The sequence below is a fragment of the Rhinopithecus roxellana genome, chromosome 13 (genome assembly GCF_007565055.1).
Source record: "Rhinopithecus roxellana isolate Shanxi Qingling chromosome 13, ASM756505v1, whole genome shotgun sequence".
NCBI classification, from domain to species: Eukaryota; Metazoa; Chordata; class Mammalia; order Primates; family Cercopithecidae; genus Rhinopithecus; species Rhinopithecus roxellana.
Genome location: NC_044561.1, coordinates 98,556,732 through 98,574,655, shown reverse-complemented (window position 1 = coordinate 98,574,655; position 17,924 = coordinate 98,556,732). Strand labels below are relative to the sequence as shown.

At 47.4% G+C, this 17,924-nt stretch overlaps 1 protein-coding gene and 1 pseudogene across 10 annotated transcripts in view; both read right to left on the bottom strand.

Moving 5' to 3' along the window:
* Window positions 1-4,652, bottom strand: part of SLC23A2 (solute carrier family 23 member 2) — a 151,320-nt gene extending 146,668 nt beyond the window's left edge. For 5 of the 10 annotated variants that reach the window (XR_004052704.1, XM_030915016.1, XM_030915023.1 and 2 more), the window contains exon 1: window positions 4,537-4,642. The gene's annotated coding sequence lies outside the window, so the exon portion shown is untranslated. Of the gene's footprint in view, window positions 1-4,536 lie in introns of all 10 variants that reach the window. The other 5 variants (XM_030915024.1, XM_030915026.1, XM_030915018.1 and 2 more) reach the window with 4 other exon arrangements.
* A 10,833-nt stretch (window positions 4,653-15,485) lies between these two features.
* LOC115892847 lies at window positions 15,486-17,165 on the bottom strand (annotated as a pseudogene).
* Between the last annotated feature and the right edge of the window lie 759 nt (window positions 17,166-17,924).

Below are 17,924 nucleotides of genomic sequence, written 5' to 3'. Positions count from 1 at the left end.
CTCCCAAGATTTAGATTTCCACTGAAGATGACCTCCCCTAAAAATCTCCACCCTTGCTTTTCTACTGCATGTGGGTATGTTGGGTTGGCATTACAACTTAACATGGCCTAAACTGGCTCCTCCAGCATCTCAGTTAATGGCCACTTTCTTTCTAGGTACTAAGACCAGAACCTCGGAGTCCTCCTCAATTTTCTTTTTGGTTCATTAGCAAATCTCAACCTCACCCTGAAATCCCACTAGTCTCCCCTCAGCCCTGCACTGGCCATCTGGCTGGTCTCCTTGCTGTCCTGCCTTCCATCTCTCTCACACAGCAATGCCTAGAGTGTGCTTGCTAAAAGCTAGATCAGTCCACCTCCCTTCTTTATTCCAAAACCCTCCAGTGGCTCCTACCACCCTCATGGTAAAATCTGCAGGGCTTACAGTGGTCCGCATGGCCTTAAGTGATCTGACCCCCATGGTTTCTCTGACCTCCAGACCAAATTCTCCCCTCCTCCTGCCTCAGGGCCTTTGCATCTGCTGTTTCCTCCCCTCAGAATGATCTTTCTCCCAGATCTCCACATGCCTCACTCCCTTCACATCTTTAGTCAAAGATGACTCAAGCCCTCTGCTATGAACTCAACTGTATCCCCCACCACCACTGAAAGAATTCATTATGTTGAAGCCCTACCCCCACAATGTGGCTGTATTTAGAGATAGAAGCTTTAGGAGGTAACCGAGTTTAAATGAGTTCTTAAGGATGGGGCCCTGATCCAATAGGAAAATTTTATTTTTTTAAACAAAGTCTAGCTTTGTCACCCAGGCTGGTGTGCAGTGGCACAATCATGGCTCACTGCAGCCTCAACCTCCTGGACAAGCAATCCTCCCACCTCAGCCTCCTGAGTAGTTGGGACTACAGGCACACACCACCACGTCCAGTGAATTTTTTTTTTTTTTGTAGAGACAGAGTCTCACTATGTTGCCTAGACTGGTCTCAAGCGATCCTCCTGCCTCAGCCTCCCGAAGTGCTGGGATTACAGGTGTGATCAACAGTGCTTGAACAGAAAGAGATAAATGGCACCAAGAAAAGGCCATGTGAGGACTCATCAAGAAGATGGCCACCTACAAGCCAGGAAGAAAGCCCTTACCAAAAACTAAATAGGCCAGAACCTTGACCTTGGACTTCCCAGACTCCAGAATTGTAAGAAACAAATTTCCGTTGTTTAAGCCACCCACACTGTGCTATTTTTGTTATGGCAGTGTTAGCAGACTAATATACCTTCCTCCCTGTCTACCCTTCCCAAAATATCAACTCCCATCCCCACACTTAATCCCCCAAGCCTTGCCAGATTCCTCTTCACAGCACCAGCTCTCATTGTCCAGCTCCCTACAGTGTGGGCTCCATGTGGGCTGGGAATCTCCCTGCAGCATCCCAAGCACCAAGAATATTACCCAGCGCAGATTAGGCACTTAAACAATGTAATAAATGTATGAAAGGCCTATGAAAGGTGAAGCTGAAAGCAGACCTCAATTACAGGAGAGCCAAGAACCTAGAACCTGTGACAAAATAACAGGTTCAAAATAGCAAAGCCAGAGAGAAAATGAGAAGAACAGCATAGCGCACAAAGGGCTCGTTTCAACCCAGAGGCTACAACGCACAGCTTAACCTGGAGGAGGATGGTTCCCTACCGAAAGAATAAAAGGAAGCCCAGAGAACAACTGGAGGAACAGCAGGGCATGAAAATGAATTAATGAGGTTACTGGGCACTCAGAACCGACAGACTGGTGTGTGAGAGTTTTATGGGAAAGGCCAGGAAACACGTCAGGAAGGACTGTAAGATGTTTAAATTTAAAAAGCCTAAGAGGATTAAATATAAATACGTTTTTAAAAAGCTTCAATTTACATGTACAAAGCACCATATAATTTCAAATTATTACTGTTGACCTTTTTTTTTTTTTTTTTTTTAGGAGACAGTCTCACTCTGTCGCTTGGGCTGGAGTGCAGTGGCACGATCCTGACTAACTGCAAACTCTACCTCCCAGGTTCAAGCGATTCTCCTGCCTCAGCCTCCTGTACAGCAGGAATTACAGGCATGCACCACCGTGCCTGGCTAATTTTTGTATTTTTAGTAGAGACGAGGTTTCACCATGGTGGCCAGGCTGGTCTCGAACTCCTGAGCTCAAGCAATCTGCCCGCCTCAGTCTCCCAAAGTGCTGGGATTCCAGGCACGAGCCTCCAGGCAGGAGCCGCCACGCCCAGCCCCGGCCTACTGCTTTTAATTACCTTAACCAAAATGGGAAAATTCCTCAAGCTACCAGTGGTATCAGAAAATAGGTCTCCAAACAGATCCCTGGTTTGTCTTTAGAGACACTGAAGAGGACAACAGTAGCCAATTAGGGATTTCAGACACCCCACAAACTAGACCTTAGGCTCTGTGAGGGCAAAAGACACAATTTATTCAACAATGATTTGTTCAACAGCACCTGGTCACCAAGTGGATGGATAGATGGGCAGATACAGATGGACAGACTACTCAATGGGTGGCTACATGTGCCTGCCTGCCCCTGGGACACATGACTCATTTCTGCAATGCTACATAGACTAGAGTTTGCTCCATAAATGAGATAGATAGTATGGCATGAAACCTAGCGAAACCATCTACATTTTTCTAGCCAGGTACTGGTTTTTTTTAAGCTGGCCACCACACTCAGCTATTTTTTTTTTTTTTTTTTTTTAATATAGAAACAGGAGTCTTGCTATGTTGCCTAGGCTGGTCTTGAACTCCTGGCCTCAAACAATCCTCCCACCTCAGCCTCCCAAAGTGCTGGGATTACAGGTGTGAACCACAACACCCGGCCCAGGTACTTTAATAGGCATTTTTTAAACATGTCAACAGATGTTTAAACGTAATTGACTTAATTGACCATACCACAGTCAGAGAATACAACTGTCAGGCAACCGTCTAAAAAACTGTTAACATAAAAAGTTCCTGAAATCCCTATTTTCTTTAAAAAATCACTCTCCACTCTAAGCAAAGAAACCAAAAGAGAAATGCCTTGGTATTAAAAGAAAGAAGCTGGTTGCCATTTTGGCAAAGGAAATAGCCTAGAAAGCAGATAGCTCATGCTTAGCATGTCACATGGAACAGGCTGGACACACCCGCTGCCTCCCTTTAACTAGCAGGTGTGCCATGAGAGCTTACACTGGGCACACCCACCGGTGCCCAAAAGCTATTAAATTGGGGAATGAATGAAAAGAGAACAGTAGTAATACATTCATAAGTGACTCTGATAGAGCCAACCATAACCCAGCACAGAATTCTGATTTTTTTTAGCTGAAAGGGTCCTTTATAAATCTCATCAGGTTCAAACACCTTCAGGGGAGGCAGGCAACGTGACCTGCATCGGTTAAAAGGCAGGTGTAGACAACCAGAAATGGTGAGGCCCAAACCCAACAGCATTCAAATACAAAAACATAAAATAAAAATGTTCCAGCCACCCCGATTCCAGCCTTTTGCTTCAGAGAGGAGGAAGCCGGCTGAGGGAGGTCACATGGCCAATTAGTGACAGCTCAAACCAGACTGCCTCCGGACTCCCAGTCCCATGTCCTCGCACATCCCGGGGCCTTCTCTGCGCGCAGATGACCCAATTGTCAGCAGGGACTGCATCTTCCCCGCCCGTCTCCCAGCTCTGCAAGAATAGAAGTAGCACCTACTACAAACGCTGCAGACTTAGAAAGCCCTTATGGGTGACTTTCTTCCACCTGCAGTTGCCCTCATTTACCCTTTGCCCTGACAATCGATAATTTCCCATCAGTCACGCTGAAACCCCCAGCCTGCAGGCCGACATCCTATCAGCCACCCATCCAAGGGGGGCCATCTAGACCAGACGAAGGAGAAAATCCTGCGCCTTAAAGTAGTCACACTCGAAATGTCATTTTTCCCCCCCGAAAGGCGGCAAGGAGGGGGACTCGCGACCCCCGGGGAACAGGCCAGAAAGACCCCGAGGTCGGAGGAGCTGCTTCTAAAATTACTTCGCGCAGTCTTTGTAGAAGGGAAGAAAGCAAGAATGTAGAAGGCACCCTCCTGCCGCCCCTCCTGATGCCCCTGAATTCCAGGAGGCGAGACGATACCCGTGCGCACCACCTGGGGAGGGGCGAGGGAAGCGACCCCAGGACGCGCGGACGCAGAGCCCGGGAAGAGGCGGCGGCAGCCAGTGGGGTTCTGGGGGCGCCCCATTTGCCTCCCCGCTGCGCGGCCTGAGGGCCCGAGCGCGCTGTAGCTCCCGCGGCAGGCAGGCGTGGGTACCCCGGGGGCCCGGCCCGGCCGGCGGGGCAGCAGGAACTGAGGGCCGCCGGGCATCTTGGGCCTCGGGTCCAGGCTGGCCGGCGGGCGCGGGGTCCCGGGAGACGGGTCGGGGTGGGGGCGCGCAGGCCGCGCCGCGGGGCCGGTGGGTGACAGCGCGCGGGGGCCGGCCTCGTGGGCGCGGCGGGCACCTCGCGGCCCGGCCGGCAGGTGCTGCCCGCGGGCCGGGCAGGGGGCGCGGCGGCCCGGCTCTCACCTGGCTGCAGCTCGCGTGGTTCCCGTCCTGCCGCCGCGCCTCGGCGCCGCAGTGCCCGCTGCCGCCGCCGCCTCCGGTCCCCGCGACAGCCGCCTGCAAAATGGCGCCGTGGAGGGGCGGGTCGGGGGCGGGGAGCAGCGGAGCCGCCCGCCCCCGCGCCGGTCTGGGGCCCACCTCCCTCCCCGCCCCCGACCCCTAGCCTCGGGCCTCCCCCCGGGGAGGGGCTGCCCACTGGCACCCGGCAGCGCTCCCCGGAACATCTCGGGCCTCGCACCCAGCCGTCCCCTTCCTGTTCCTTTCATTTCCCTCCCCTGCGCAGAAACAACGCCCCCCTTCGCGACCCTTCCCATCAGTCACACCTGCTCCGGGGGGACCCACGTGGCAAGCAGAGCGCTGGTCCCTGAGTGTCCTGGTCCAGGTCCTCCCTTTTTACACCGCCTGTCACCGAGCCCTGTCATTGCTCGAGCATGATAATCAGGCAGTTTGTGGTGCATTCGGCTTAGTGGGTTGGATGTTTTAAAACAATTTCACAGCTTCTCCACTTAAGTAGCCAGGTATTTTAACTTAACTGGAGAAGACGTCCTCCTTACCTCATGCAGAGATGGTAATACAGACCAAGGCTTTTCAGACTTGAATTCCCTGGGAGTCGTGTTAGGCTAGGGGCGGGTTCACATTCAGTAGCTCTAGGGTGCAGCCCGAAAGTCTGCACTTCTAAATTGTCCCCAGGTGATGCCCCCGGGTGAGGTTCTTGGACCGCTAAGCAGAAAGGCCAAGTCTAAATCCCTGGCCCTCGGTCTTCAGAGGTGGGCAGCTTCACTTTGAGGACTTCATTAAAATGCAGATGGCTGGGCCCCACCCCCAGAGTTGCTGAGGCTGGAGGTCTGGCCTGAGGCTCCAGAATCTGCATTTCTGGCAAGTTCCCATGTGATGTTGATGCTGCTGGTCTGGGGACCACATGTATGGAGCCACTGCTGAAATCTGAACACTTTTTTTTTGAGTTCTAATAATTTTAGTTTCTTAACACCTTCCATCTTGAAACCACTGTCATGGTTGCTTTACTAACTGAATTATAATTTACCAGTTCCCTGGCAACTCTTGAGAAACAGAATTGTAGACGGTGTCTGACCTCATATGGAGAGAAATTGATTTTATAATCAGAATTATTTATGTGTTTTACACAGTTTTGGAAACTGACATCACACATGTCAATGCAGTTGGGGAAGCAGCAACTAAAGGAATTTTATGAAATAGGCAAGTGTGGTCTGTGTCTTGATGATAATGTGTCTTCCCATTTATTTATCTAATAACTGCATTTTAATTTTCTTATATTTAATTTTTTACAGACAAAGTCTCACTCTGTCACCCAGGCTGGAGTGCAATGGCACAATCAAGGCTGTAGCATCAACCTTCCAGGTTCAAGGGATCCCCCAACCTTGGCCTCCTAAGTAGCTGGGATGACAGGAGCACACCACCAGGTCTGGCTAATTTTTATTTTTTGTAGAGAAGGGGGTCTTGCTGTGTTGCCCAGGCTGGTCTCGAACCCCTGGACTCCTGAACTCAGGCAGTCCCCCCGCCTCGGCCTTCCAAAATGTTGAGATTACAGGCATGAGCGCCTGGCCTAATAACAGTATTTTTTTTTTTAATATAGGAGTTGGCTTGATTCTGTGAAGGAAAAATAAATCTCAGGACCCCAAAACCACTAAGCCAAAGGGAAAAGTCAAGCTGGGAATTCTGAAGGGCAAACCTGCCTCCCATTCTGTTTTTTGAGTTGTTTGTTTGTTTGTTTGTTTGTTTTTTGAGACAGAGTTTCGCTCTTGTTGCCCAGGCTGGAGTGCAATGGCGTGATCCTGGCTCACTGCAACCTCTGCCTCCTGGGTTCAGCCTAAGTCTCCTGACTCAGCCTCCTGAGTAGCTGGGATTACAGGCATGTGCCACCATGCCCAGCTAATTTTGTATATTTAGTAGAGATGGGCTTCTCCATGTTGGTCAGGCTGGTCTCGAACTCCCGATCTCAGCTGATCCGCCCACCTCAGCCTCCCAAAGTGGTGGGATTACAGGCATGAGCCGCCGCACCCAGCCTCCATTCTATTCTTAAATAAGATGGCTACAAAGATAGAAAAGCTACATACTTCCCTTATAATCTGTCCACAAGGAGATTCCTTGTGGGGAAAGGACAGACAGAACCCAAAGTCATCCCTCTGCTCACGTGAGACAAATGTTTATCTGATTGCTTCCTTTGATTCCATGGAAGGCTAATCAGAAACTCAAAAGAATGCAACCATTTGTCCTTTGTCTATCGATGACCTAGTAGCCCACTCTCCACCTTTCCCACCTTTCTGGATGGAAACAATGTACATTTTACATATATTGATTGATGTCTCATGTCTCCCTAATATGCATAAAACCAAGTTGTGCCCCCACCACCTTGGACACATGTCGTCAGGACCTCCTGAGGCTGTGTCACAGGCACGCATCCTTAACCTTGGCAAAATAAACTTTCTAAATCGACTGAGACCTGTCTCAGATATTTGAAGTTCACAATTCCTACTGTTTTCACTAAGTAGGGAAAAAAAGTGTTGGATTGCAAAATTCGATATACACTGGAATGTCGAATGTTTTGATCCCCATGGAAGATGGAGAAAATAAAAAACAAAGATGCGGCCGGGCGCGGTGGCTCAAGCCTGTAATCCCAGCACTTTGGGAGGCCGAGGCGGGCGGATCACGAGGTCAGGAGATCGAGACCATCCTGGCTAACACAGTGAAACCCTGTCTCTACTAAAAATACAAAAAAAAAAAAAACTAGCCGGACGTGGTGGCAGGCACCTGTAATCCCAGCTACTCGGGAGGCTGAGGCAGGAGAATGGCGTGGGCCCGGGAGACAGAGCTTGCAGTGAGCCGAGATCGCGTCACTGCATTCCAGCCTGGGCGACAAAGTGTGACTCTCTCAAAACAAAAAAACAAACAAACAAACAAAAAAAAACAAAGATGCTGTGACCAGCACCCAGAGAAAAACTCACGCATTGCCCCATAACCATCATTCTACACCAGTGAGAGGATACAGCGTACTCCGGCCAACCTTTTTTTTTTTTTTTTTAATACGATGTGTTCTGCTTAGTAAGGAATGTGGAGTCTTCTGATTAGAAGGGAAGGGAAGTTCCAGGGCCAAGACCCCTTGAGCTTTTAAGTCTATCCCCTCCCCATTGTTATTCCATGAACTGTGGAATCTTCAGTGTCTCCCTCTACCTCTCTAGGCATTTACCATTTTTCTCTATCCTGAAAAACCTTCCATAGTCCCAGTCTCCCCAGACGTCCTGCCTCCCTTCCCCTCCCCAACCTCCCCCGCCGTCACCCCTCAGGCACTGTCCCTCCCTGTTTTATCAGTTGTCATCTGTGACCTAATTGCCAAAACCAATTACAGGTTTACAGTCCTTTTCTTCTTTGATGGCTCTGTAACAGTCCATTGACTTCTCACTTGAAACTCTATTCTTGTGATAATACCACTGTTTCTTGCTAACTATCCATACACCCTCCCTTCCCTCTCAGTGATGTGAGTTTCTCAGACTCCAGTCTAGAAATGTTGGTTTTCCCTCATTATCTTCTTTCTCCCCTACCCTCTCCTCTCACCGCCTCTGAAGGTCAGCCATCTCCTCATGGTTCCCAAACCTCTCTCTAGGTTCCCAAACCAAGACATCTTTCTGAACTTGGAAACACATTTCCAATTGTCCCTCGAACAACCTGCCCTGAATATTCTCCAGGAATTGCAAATAATCTCCACTATTGACACATTATTCTCTCCCATAAACTGGTTTCTTATCTGAGTTCTCTCATTTTGCTACCAGAAACTTCCAACTGGTCTTTGAGTCCTTGCCCCCCAGCCTACGTGTGCACTCTGTCACCTATGGTCAAGCTGGGAAGTATATGTGAAATTCTCTTCTCATCCAACACAGGTACTGACCCTCACTGGCTCTTTCTCGGACTGTTAACCGTCGAAAAAGTTTCTCTCTGGCCTGTTGGACTCAAGACTAATCTCCTGAAACTATCCTTGTTATCATCCCAGAGCACAGAACTGATAATCTCACACCCTTTCTGAAAATCCTTCACGGTCTCCCAGTCAAAAGGATAACTGGAGACCAGGCACAGTAGTTCGAGCCTGTAATCCCAGCATTTTGGGAGACCAAGGCAAGAGGATTGCCTTTGCCAGGAGTTTGAGACCACACTAGGCAACATGGGGAGACTCCATCTCTGAATGAATGAATAAATAAATAAATAAATAAATGTTTAATAGCTACATAAAGAAAGAATAAACCTTTCCCAGTGTAGCATTCAAGGCCCTTAATCTCTATTCTCAGGCTTCTTTTTCTTCTTTTTTTGGAGATTTTACTGCTGACAAACTGGCTTTGGTATCAGCAGATAGCTCTGACTTCTGTCTTTCAAGGTGTTACAAGGATTAAATGTATATAAAGTGCTTATTTAGTACATGAATATGTAGGTGTTCGATGTCATTATTTTTATATAATTATTTTTAGCATTATCATCAATTTTAAAAATACATCAAAATTTTCCTGTTCAGTTCCTTTTTCTTTTATTTTCCATTCATCTTCCTTTCTATTACAGCTCATACAAACAAGGTTTTTTTCCTCCTCCTTTAACTTCTCTAAACTAAATCAGCAGAATATATCAAGAAGGTTGCATGACCTGGTTAATTTGATTGAAATTTCAATCATTTCCAGGCTGTGTTATTTTTGAGAGGTAATTGTAGCTTGGGGCTATTCCATCTTCATACAGTACTTTTCAATGTTATTTTCAACATCTCTCTGGAGTCTAGACCTGGGGCAAACATTTTCTGGAAAGAGCTAGATAATAAATGTTTTAGGTTTTGTGGGCCAAGAGGTAAAATTGATGACATTAAATAGGTACAGTACTTACATAATGATAGGGGCCGGGCGCGGTGGCTCACGCCTGTAATCCCAGCACTTTGGGAGGCCGAGATGGGTGGATCACTTGAGGTCAGGAGTTCAAGACCAGCCTGACCGGGGCCGGGCGCGGTGACTCAAGCCTGTAATCCCAGCACTTTGGGAGGCCGAGACAGGCGGATCACGAGGTCAGGAGATCGAGACCATCCTGGCTAACACCGTGAAACCCCGTCTCTACTAAAAAATACAAAAAACTAGCCGGGCGAGGTGGCGGGCACCTGTAGTCCCAGCTACTCGGGAGGCTGAGACAGGAGAATGGCGTAAACCCAGGAGGCGGAGCTTGCAGTGAGCTGAGATCCGGCCACTGCACTCCAGCCTGGGCGATAGAGTGAGACTCCGTCTCAAAAAAAAAAAAAAAATACAAAAATCTAGCCGGGCAAGGTGGCGGGCACCTGTAGTCCCAGCTACTAGGGAGGCTGAGGCAGGAGAATGGCGTAAACCTGGAAGGCAGAGCTTGCAGTGAGCTGAGATCTGGTCACTGCACCCCAGCCTGGGCGACAGAGTGAGACTCCGTCTCAAAAAAAAAAAGACCAGCCTGGCCAACATGGTGAACCCCATATGTACTAAAAATACAAAATTAGCTGGGCATCGTGGCTCATGCCTGTAGTCCCAGCTACTTGGGAGACTGAGGCAGGAGAATCACTTGAACCCGGAAGGAGGAGGTTGCAGTGAGCTGAGATCGGGCCGTTACACTCCAGCCTGGACAAGAAGAGTGAAACTGTCTCAAAAAAAAAGAAAAGTGACAGTACTTACATAATGATAGAAAACAAATTTCCACAGATTTCTTATTGATGAAATTCAAAATGTAATAATAATTGAGCATAATAGTTTTATAATACAGGTCTACTAATGAAAATAATAGAATTTGGGGGTGGGGAAAATAAGATTTTGCTTAATTGGGGTTCAAAGTTAGTCTTATCTGTCATCAGATTGATGGCAAATGTTCATCTGTAAAAGTCATTTTTATTTATTTATTTATTTATTTATTTATTTATTTATTATTAATTTATTTATTTATATATTTTGAGACGGAGTCTTGCTCTGTTGCCCAGGCTGGAGTGCAGTGGTGCAATCTCGGCTCAAGCAATTCTCTTGCCTCAGCCTCCCAAATAGCTGGGATTAGAAGTGTTTGCCACCACCCCCCACTAATTTTTGTATTTTTAGTAGAGACAGAGTTTCACCATGTTGGCCAGGCTGGTCTCAAACTCCTGGCCTCAAGTGATCCACCTGCCTTGGCCTCCCAAAGTGCTGGGATTATAGGAGTGAGCCATCGCTCCTGGCCTGCACCATCTCTTAATGTCAGCAGAATTCACTCGTTCTAAATCTGTCTCATACTAAGACATAACAGATCTGGGGCTACATGGCAGGACCAAGACCTGCCTGAAATGACGTGTGTGTGTGTGTGTGTGTGTCTCTGTGCATGTTCAATGATGCGCATTGAAGCATTATTTCAAGGAGCAATACAAAAACAAAAAACCTGAAAACAAGCCAAACATCCATCAATCAGGGAATAGCTGAATGATCTATGAGATAGGCACTGTATAGCATGTATACCGTGTAGCCTTCTCCCCACTTCGCCCCCAGGCTTGCTTTTATTTATTTATTTTTTTTGAAATATAATTCATGTACCATAATACTCCATTTTAAGGTATACATTTTAGAATATATCATTTAAACAATTGTGGCCAGGCCTGGTGGCTCACACCTGTCATCCTAGCACTCTGGGAGGTCAATGCAGGTGAATCACTTGAGGTCAGGAGTTGGAGACCAGCTTGGTCAACATAGTGAAACCCCGTCTCTACTAAAACTACAAAAATTAGCCGGGCTTGGTGACACACACGTGTAGTCCCAGCTACTTGGGAGGCTGAGCCAGGAGAATCGCTTGAACCCGGGAGGCGGAAGTTGCAGTGAGCTGAAATCGCACCACTGCACACCAACCTGGGCAACAGAGCAAGACTCAGTGTCAAAAACAAACAAACAAAAAAAGCAAACAGTTGTAAAGTATACAATTCAGTGGTTTTCAGTATGTTCACAAAGCTGTACAACCATTACCACTAATTTTAGAACATTTTTATCACTCCCAAAAGAAACTCCGTATCTATTAGCAGTCATTTCCTATTTCTCCTCTTCCCCTAGCCTCTGGCAACCACTAATCTTCACTCTCTTTCTATGGATTTGACTATTCTGAACATTTAGTATAAATGGAATTATATAATAACATGTGGTCTTTTGTGACTGGCTTCTTTCACTTACCACATTTTCAAGGTTCAATTACATTGTAGCATGCTTCAATATTTCATTCCTTTTTTCATTGTGATAAAATATATGTATAATAAAATGTACTTTTTTTTTTTTTTTTTGAGACAGAGTTTTGCTCTTGTTGCCCAGGCTAGAGTGCAATAGCATGATCTTGGCTCACCGCAACCTCTGCCTCCTGGGTTCAGCCTAAGTCTCCTGACTCAGCCTCCTGAGTAGCTGGGATTACAGGCATGTGCCACCATGCCCGGCTAATTTTTGTATTTTTAGTAGAGACGGTGTTTCACCATGTTGGTCAGGCTGGTCTCGAACTCCTGATCTCAGGTGATCCACCCCCTTTGGCCTCCCAAAGTGCTGGGATTACAGGTGTGAGCCACCATGCCCAGCCAAAATTTACCTTTTTAACCACTTTTAAGTGTACAACTCAGTGGCATTAAGTGCCACTCCAGCCTGGGCAACCGAGTGAGACCTTGTCTCCCCCGCAAACCCCCACCCCTTGAAAAAAAGAGAGCATTTAAATGCACACACCCTGAACTTAGAACATCAGTTCTGGAATCTGTCTGACACAAAGGCACACTGGTGGGCATGGATCTATGCACAAGGGGTTCAAAGAAGCATGGTTTGCTTCTGCCTCCTCCATCCCAGTTCACTCTGCAGCCCCAGCAGATCTGAAGCCCAGCCAATGGAAGTAACTTCTTACCCTCGAATGACCCCAAATTCCTTACCTAACCATTCTCCCCTACTCCCAGCAAATAACCTTGCTTCCTGATTTTTGGGAAGTGGTCATGAGGGGGCATTTCCTCATCCCCCACTTCCCCTTATCCACAACCCCACTTTCCCATGAGGGACCCCTCTTCCTAGCCTTAAGTACTGAAGACCCCTCCTTTGGGTGTCCTCCATATTTCAATGCTGACCTCCCTTTCTTTTTTTTCCTTAGAGATGGGAGTCTCACTATGTTGCCCAGGCTGGTCTCAAAGTCCTGGGCTCAAGTGACCCTCCCGCCTCAGCCTCCCAAAGTGCTGGGATTACAAACATGTGTCACCACGCTCAGCCCTACCACCCTCGTCTTTGGGAAGTTTACATCCACCCAGTTCCCGCAATCATCTCCCCTTCTCAGCTCAGCTTCTCAAAAAAGCCACGTTCAGTCTTTGTTTCCTCCTCCTGACTTCCTTCCTGTCTTTACCCCCAGGCAATCTGGGCTGCATTCCTGTATTCCTCTGAAACTGCCCAGGTAAATTAGCCATGCCCTCGAAATTGCACAATCCGGGGGATCTTTTCCATATGCATCTTACTGAATTTTCTGGACCAGGCATTTGGCACAGCTGTGTTCTCTCAGGATAATCTCTCTTCTTTTGACTTTGTGACTGCATTTCCTACTGGTTCTTCTACTTCTTTGACTGTATTTTTTTTTTCTTTCTTCTCAGATTCTTCTTCCTCTTGCTCCCTTCAAAAAAGGTGTTGGGGACAAGGAGAGTGTGGCTATGCCCATTTCTGTTTTCCCTGCAAAAGCTCTTCAAAGCCATCACCATTTCTACTGCGTGGATCTCCTTAATGTCCTCTGGATCACTCTTGCTCAAAAAGTCCCACCTTGGCCTCTCCTGAAACCCCCACTGAGTCCCTAGGCTGGTGCAAGTACATTCCCTCCGTGCATCACAGCATTTAGAATGAAATGTATGCAAATGAGTTGTTTTTCTGTTTCTCTCCCTCACTAGTTGTCAGTGCATCCAGGGCAGAGGTCTCGGTTTATTTAATTCTGTATGCCAGCTCCTCATGTGGTGCCTACCACACAGTAAGTACTCAGTTCGGCTAGTACTGAAGTACTCAGTTAGTACTCAATGACTTCACTTGTTCCACCAAACCAACAGGGGCTGCCCACTGATGAGAGGTGAAATGTGAAGGGAAAGAACTCAGATTAACCCCCAGGGTCCTGGAGAATTGGAAATTGAATTAGTCAGAGTTCTCCAGAGAAACAGAACCAACAGGATATACAGAGGCATATATAAGAGGATATGGAAGATGGGATTTATTGCAGGAATTAGCTCACGTGATTCTAAAGGCCAAGAAGTCCCACCGTATGCCGTCTGCAAGCTGAGGAACCTGGAAAGTTGGTGGCGTCCTTCAGCCTGAGTCTGAAGACCTGAGTACCTGGAGCTGTGATGTCCAAGGGCAGGAGAAGATGGATGGCCCCGCTCCAGAAGAGGGTGCAAATGTGCCTTCACCCTGCCTTTTTGTTCTGTCTGGACCCACAGTGGATTGGATGATGCCTGCTCACATGGGTGAAGGCAGAACTTTTCTGTCTACTGATTTAAATGCTTATCTCTTCTGCAAACACCGTCCCAGTCAGACCCAGAAATAATGTTTTACCAGCTATCTGGGCATCTCTTAGCCCAGATAGGTTGATACATATAATTAACCATCAGATAAGCCAAGTGGAAAACATAGATTACAGGCAAAACACAGAAGGCTCCAATGCCAGGGTATAGAAACAGGGCTTTTGGGCTGGGCACTGTGGCTCAGACATGTAATCCAGCACTTTAGAAGGCTGAGGTGGGCAGATGGCTTGAGCCCCAGGAGTCTAAGACCAGCCTGGGCAACGTGGTGAAACTCCGTGTCTATATAAAATACAAAATTAGCTGGGTGCGGTGGCTCACACCTGTAATCCCAGCACTTTGAGAGGCCAAAGCGGGCAGATCACCTGAGGTCAGGAGTTCAAGACCAGCCTGACCAACATGGTAAAACCCCATCTCTACTAAAAATACAAAAATCCCAGCTACTCAGGAGGCTGAGGCAGGAGAATCACTTGAACTCAGGAGGCGGAGGTCTCAGTGAACCGAGATTGTGCCATTGCACTCCAGCCTGGGTAACAACAGCAAAACTCCATCTCAAAAAAAAATTAGCCAGTCATGGTGGTGCAGCCCTGTAGTTTCAGCTACTGGGGAGGCTGAGGATCATTTGAACCCAGGAGGTGGCGGTGGCACCGAGCCGAGATTGCGTCAGCCTAGCAGGCTGGGAGACAGAACAAGACCTTGTCTCAAAAGAAAGAAACCCGGCTTTTTTCAATAAGCGAATCATTTGAACCTGACCCTCATGGACACATTTAGCCTTTGAGGGGGAAATAAGGAAAAAGAACAAAAATCCATCAGTAGTTACGTAAAATAGAAAAGAGGTTGAATGGGAGCAGCAGGTAAAATGAAAAGAAAAAGAAAAGAAGTTCAAACAGGAAGTGGACGACGACAAAATTTTTTTATTCTGTTTTGTTTTTGAAGAAAAGAGGCAAACTAATCTAACCTGTTGGAATTTGGGATGCTGTCACCCTCTAGGGGCATGGTGACTAAGCAGAGGCACAGGGGTCTTCTGAAGAGCTGGCCATGTGTGATGTCTTGATATGGGTGCTAGGCACACAGGCATATTCAATTTGTGAGATTTCATTAACCTGCACACTTAAGTTTTTCTGTATGTGTATACAAAAGTTTTTTTATTTTTTTTGAGATGGAGTTTCCCTCTTGTTGCCCAGGCTGGAGTGCAAAGGCACAGTCTTGGCTCACTGCAACCTCCACCTCCCAGGTTCAAGCGTTTCTCCTGCCTCAGCCTCCCTAGTAGCTGGGATTACAGGCGCCCACACATGGACGGGTTTTCTCCATGTTGGCCAGGCTGGTCTCAAACTCCTCACCTCAGGTGATCCGCCCGTCTCGGCCTCCCAAAGTGCTGGGATTATAGATGTTAGCCATTGCGGCTGGGTTTGTTCCCTGTTTCAAACAGCTTGGTCTCTCTCTGAGGTGGGGCCTGGGGCACAAGTACAGGCTCAGGGACTTGAATGGGTCACAGGTGTTGTCTTCAGGAATGTGTGCCTTAGAAAAGAGGGATGTGTCTGGACTGCAGGATGTGAAGGTTTGAGTTTGAATATTTCTTTGATCCTAGAATAAATGGGTTATACAACTCATGCAGTCTTGGAGAGAAAAGGCATGGGGTCCCTGCCCTGCCTCTGCCTTGCTCAGTGACCTTGGGGAAATCATATAACCAAACTACACATAGGTTTCCTAGTATGTAAACTTGAGACAATTTCGTTTACCCTATCCACTGCCTAGGTTGGTATGAGGATTAAATGAGGTAATTGATGTGAACGTGCTTCCTGCAGATTTTTTTTATAGCCCTTTACAAATACCATATAAGAAGCCTAATCTAGCTGTAGAACTGAGCCCACAATTGGTTTTTGAGCCATAATATCAAACATTCAGTCTTTCCCTAGGTGATATTTTTCAATTCTCTATTTTTGATAAGGTCTCTAGTTTGTAAAGTCACTTGGAATTTGGGTCCTTTGTGCCCAGATGGTTGGCTGCACCACTCACTCACCTCCTGTAAATTAGTACAGCCACTCTTCATTGGTCATGTGCTACCTGGCAGGCACTGAGCTAGAACCACTGACAAAATGATGGATAAGAAACTTACTGGGCAGGGTGCGGTGACTCATACCTGTAATCCCAGCACTTTGGAAAGCTGAGGCGGGTGGATCACCTGAGGTCGTGAGTTTGAGACCAGCCTGATCAACATGGAGAAACCCTGTCTCTACTAAAAATACAAAATTAGCTGGGCGTGGTGGCGCATGCCTGTAATCCCAGTTACTCGGGAGGCTGAGGCAGGAGAATTGTTTGAACCCGGGAGATGGAGGTTGCAGTGAGCTAAGATCGCACCATTGTACTACAGCCTGGGCAACAAGACTGAAAATCTGTCACAAAAAAAAACAAACAAATGAACACAAAGAAACTTATTGGCCAGGCGCGGTGGCTCACGCCTGTAATCCCAGCACTTTGGGAGGCTTGAGGCAGGCGGATCACTTGAGGTCAGGAGTTCGAGACCAGCCTGGTCAACATGGTAAAACCCCGTCTCTACTAAAAATACAAAAATTAGCCGGGCATGGTGGCAGGCACCTGTAGTCCCAGCTACTTGAGAGGCTGAGGCAGGAGAATTGCTTCAACCCGGGAGGTGGAGGTTGCAGTGAGCCAAGATCATGCCACTGCACTCCAGCCTGGGTGACAGAGCAAGACTCCATCTCAAAAACAAAACAAAACAAAACAAAAAAAGACTTACTAGGTCTGCCCCCAGTGAGCCTGCATGCTGGTAGGTATGGGAAGACTGAAGAAGGACTGGGTGAGGTGTCTCGAAAAAGTTATTTGAGACAATGCCATCAGCATTGGACGATCGGAGAATAGATCATCTCACTTGCCCATCCTTCAAATGGCCCCACCGAGAGCATAGGTTTTAAACTGGCCATTAAACCTGCTCATGACCTTGTCAACCTCAGCCACGTTTATCTGGATAGAGGTGTAGTCTTTGATGCTGATGATGCAGTTGCTGGTGGAGCATTTCATACATGTCCACAAACTCACTACCATTATTCTGCATGTTGAGGCCACACCTGTTGCCACCACAACGCATATGAGCAGAGAAAGCACATAATTATTTTTTGTTTATTTCTTGGCTGCCATCTCATGTCTTAGAACACAAGTCCGCTGAGTACCAGGAGCCCCACCAGGTGTTGCTTATGCAGTGAGTTATCTTCTGTCTTCCCATACCTACCAACATCTGGGCTCTTATATGCTTCCTCTCAGCCTCCCACAATGTTGGGATTACAGGTGTGAGCCACTGTGCCTGGCCTCAAGTAAATGTTGACTGGAGAGAATATTGAATGTGGACTATTTGTCATAAATAAATAGTGAAAACCTAAAAACAATAATTATTATTACTATGTTAGTGATAAATTTAAAAAGAACAAGAGGAACAGGCTTTGATCAAAGTTGGGAGGCAACTTAGGTAAGATGATAAAGGATGAAGAAGGTGACATTATTGCTGAGACTCATCCAAGCCAAATATGCAAAGACCTGGGAGAAGAACATTTCAGGAAGTGCAATGGCAATAGCAAAGTTCCTGAGGCAGGAAAGAACTTGCCATGTTCAAGGAATTGAAAAGCAGTCATTGGCCGGGCGCGGTGGCTCAAGCCTGTAATCCCAGCACTTTGGGAGGCTGAGACGGGCGGATCACGAGGTCAGGAGATCGAGACCATCCTGGCTAAGAGCGAAACCCCGTCTCTACTAAAAAATACAAAAAAACGAGCCGGGCGAGATGGCAGGCGCCTGTAGTCCCAGCTACTCGGGAGGCTGAGGC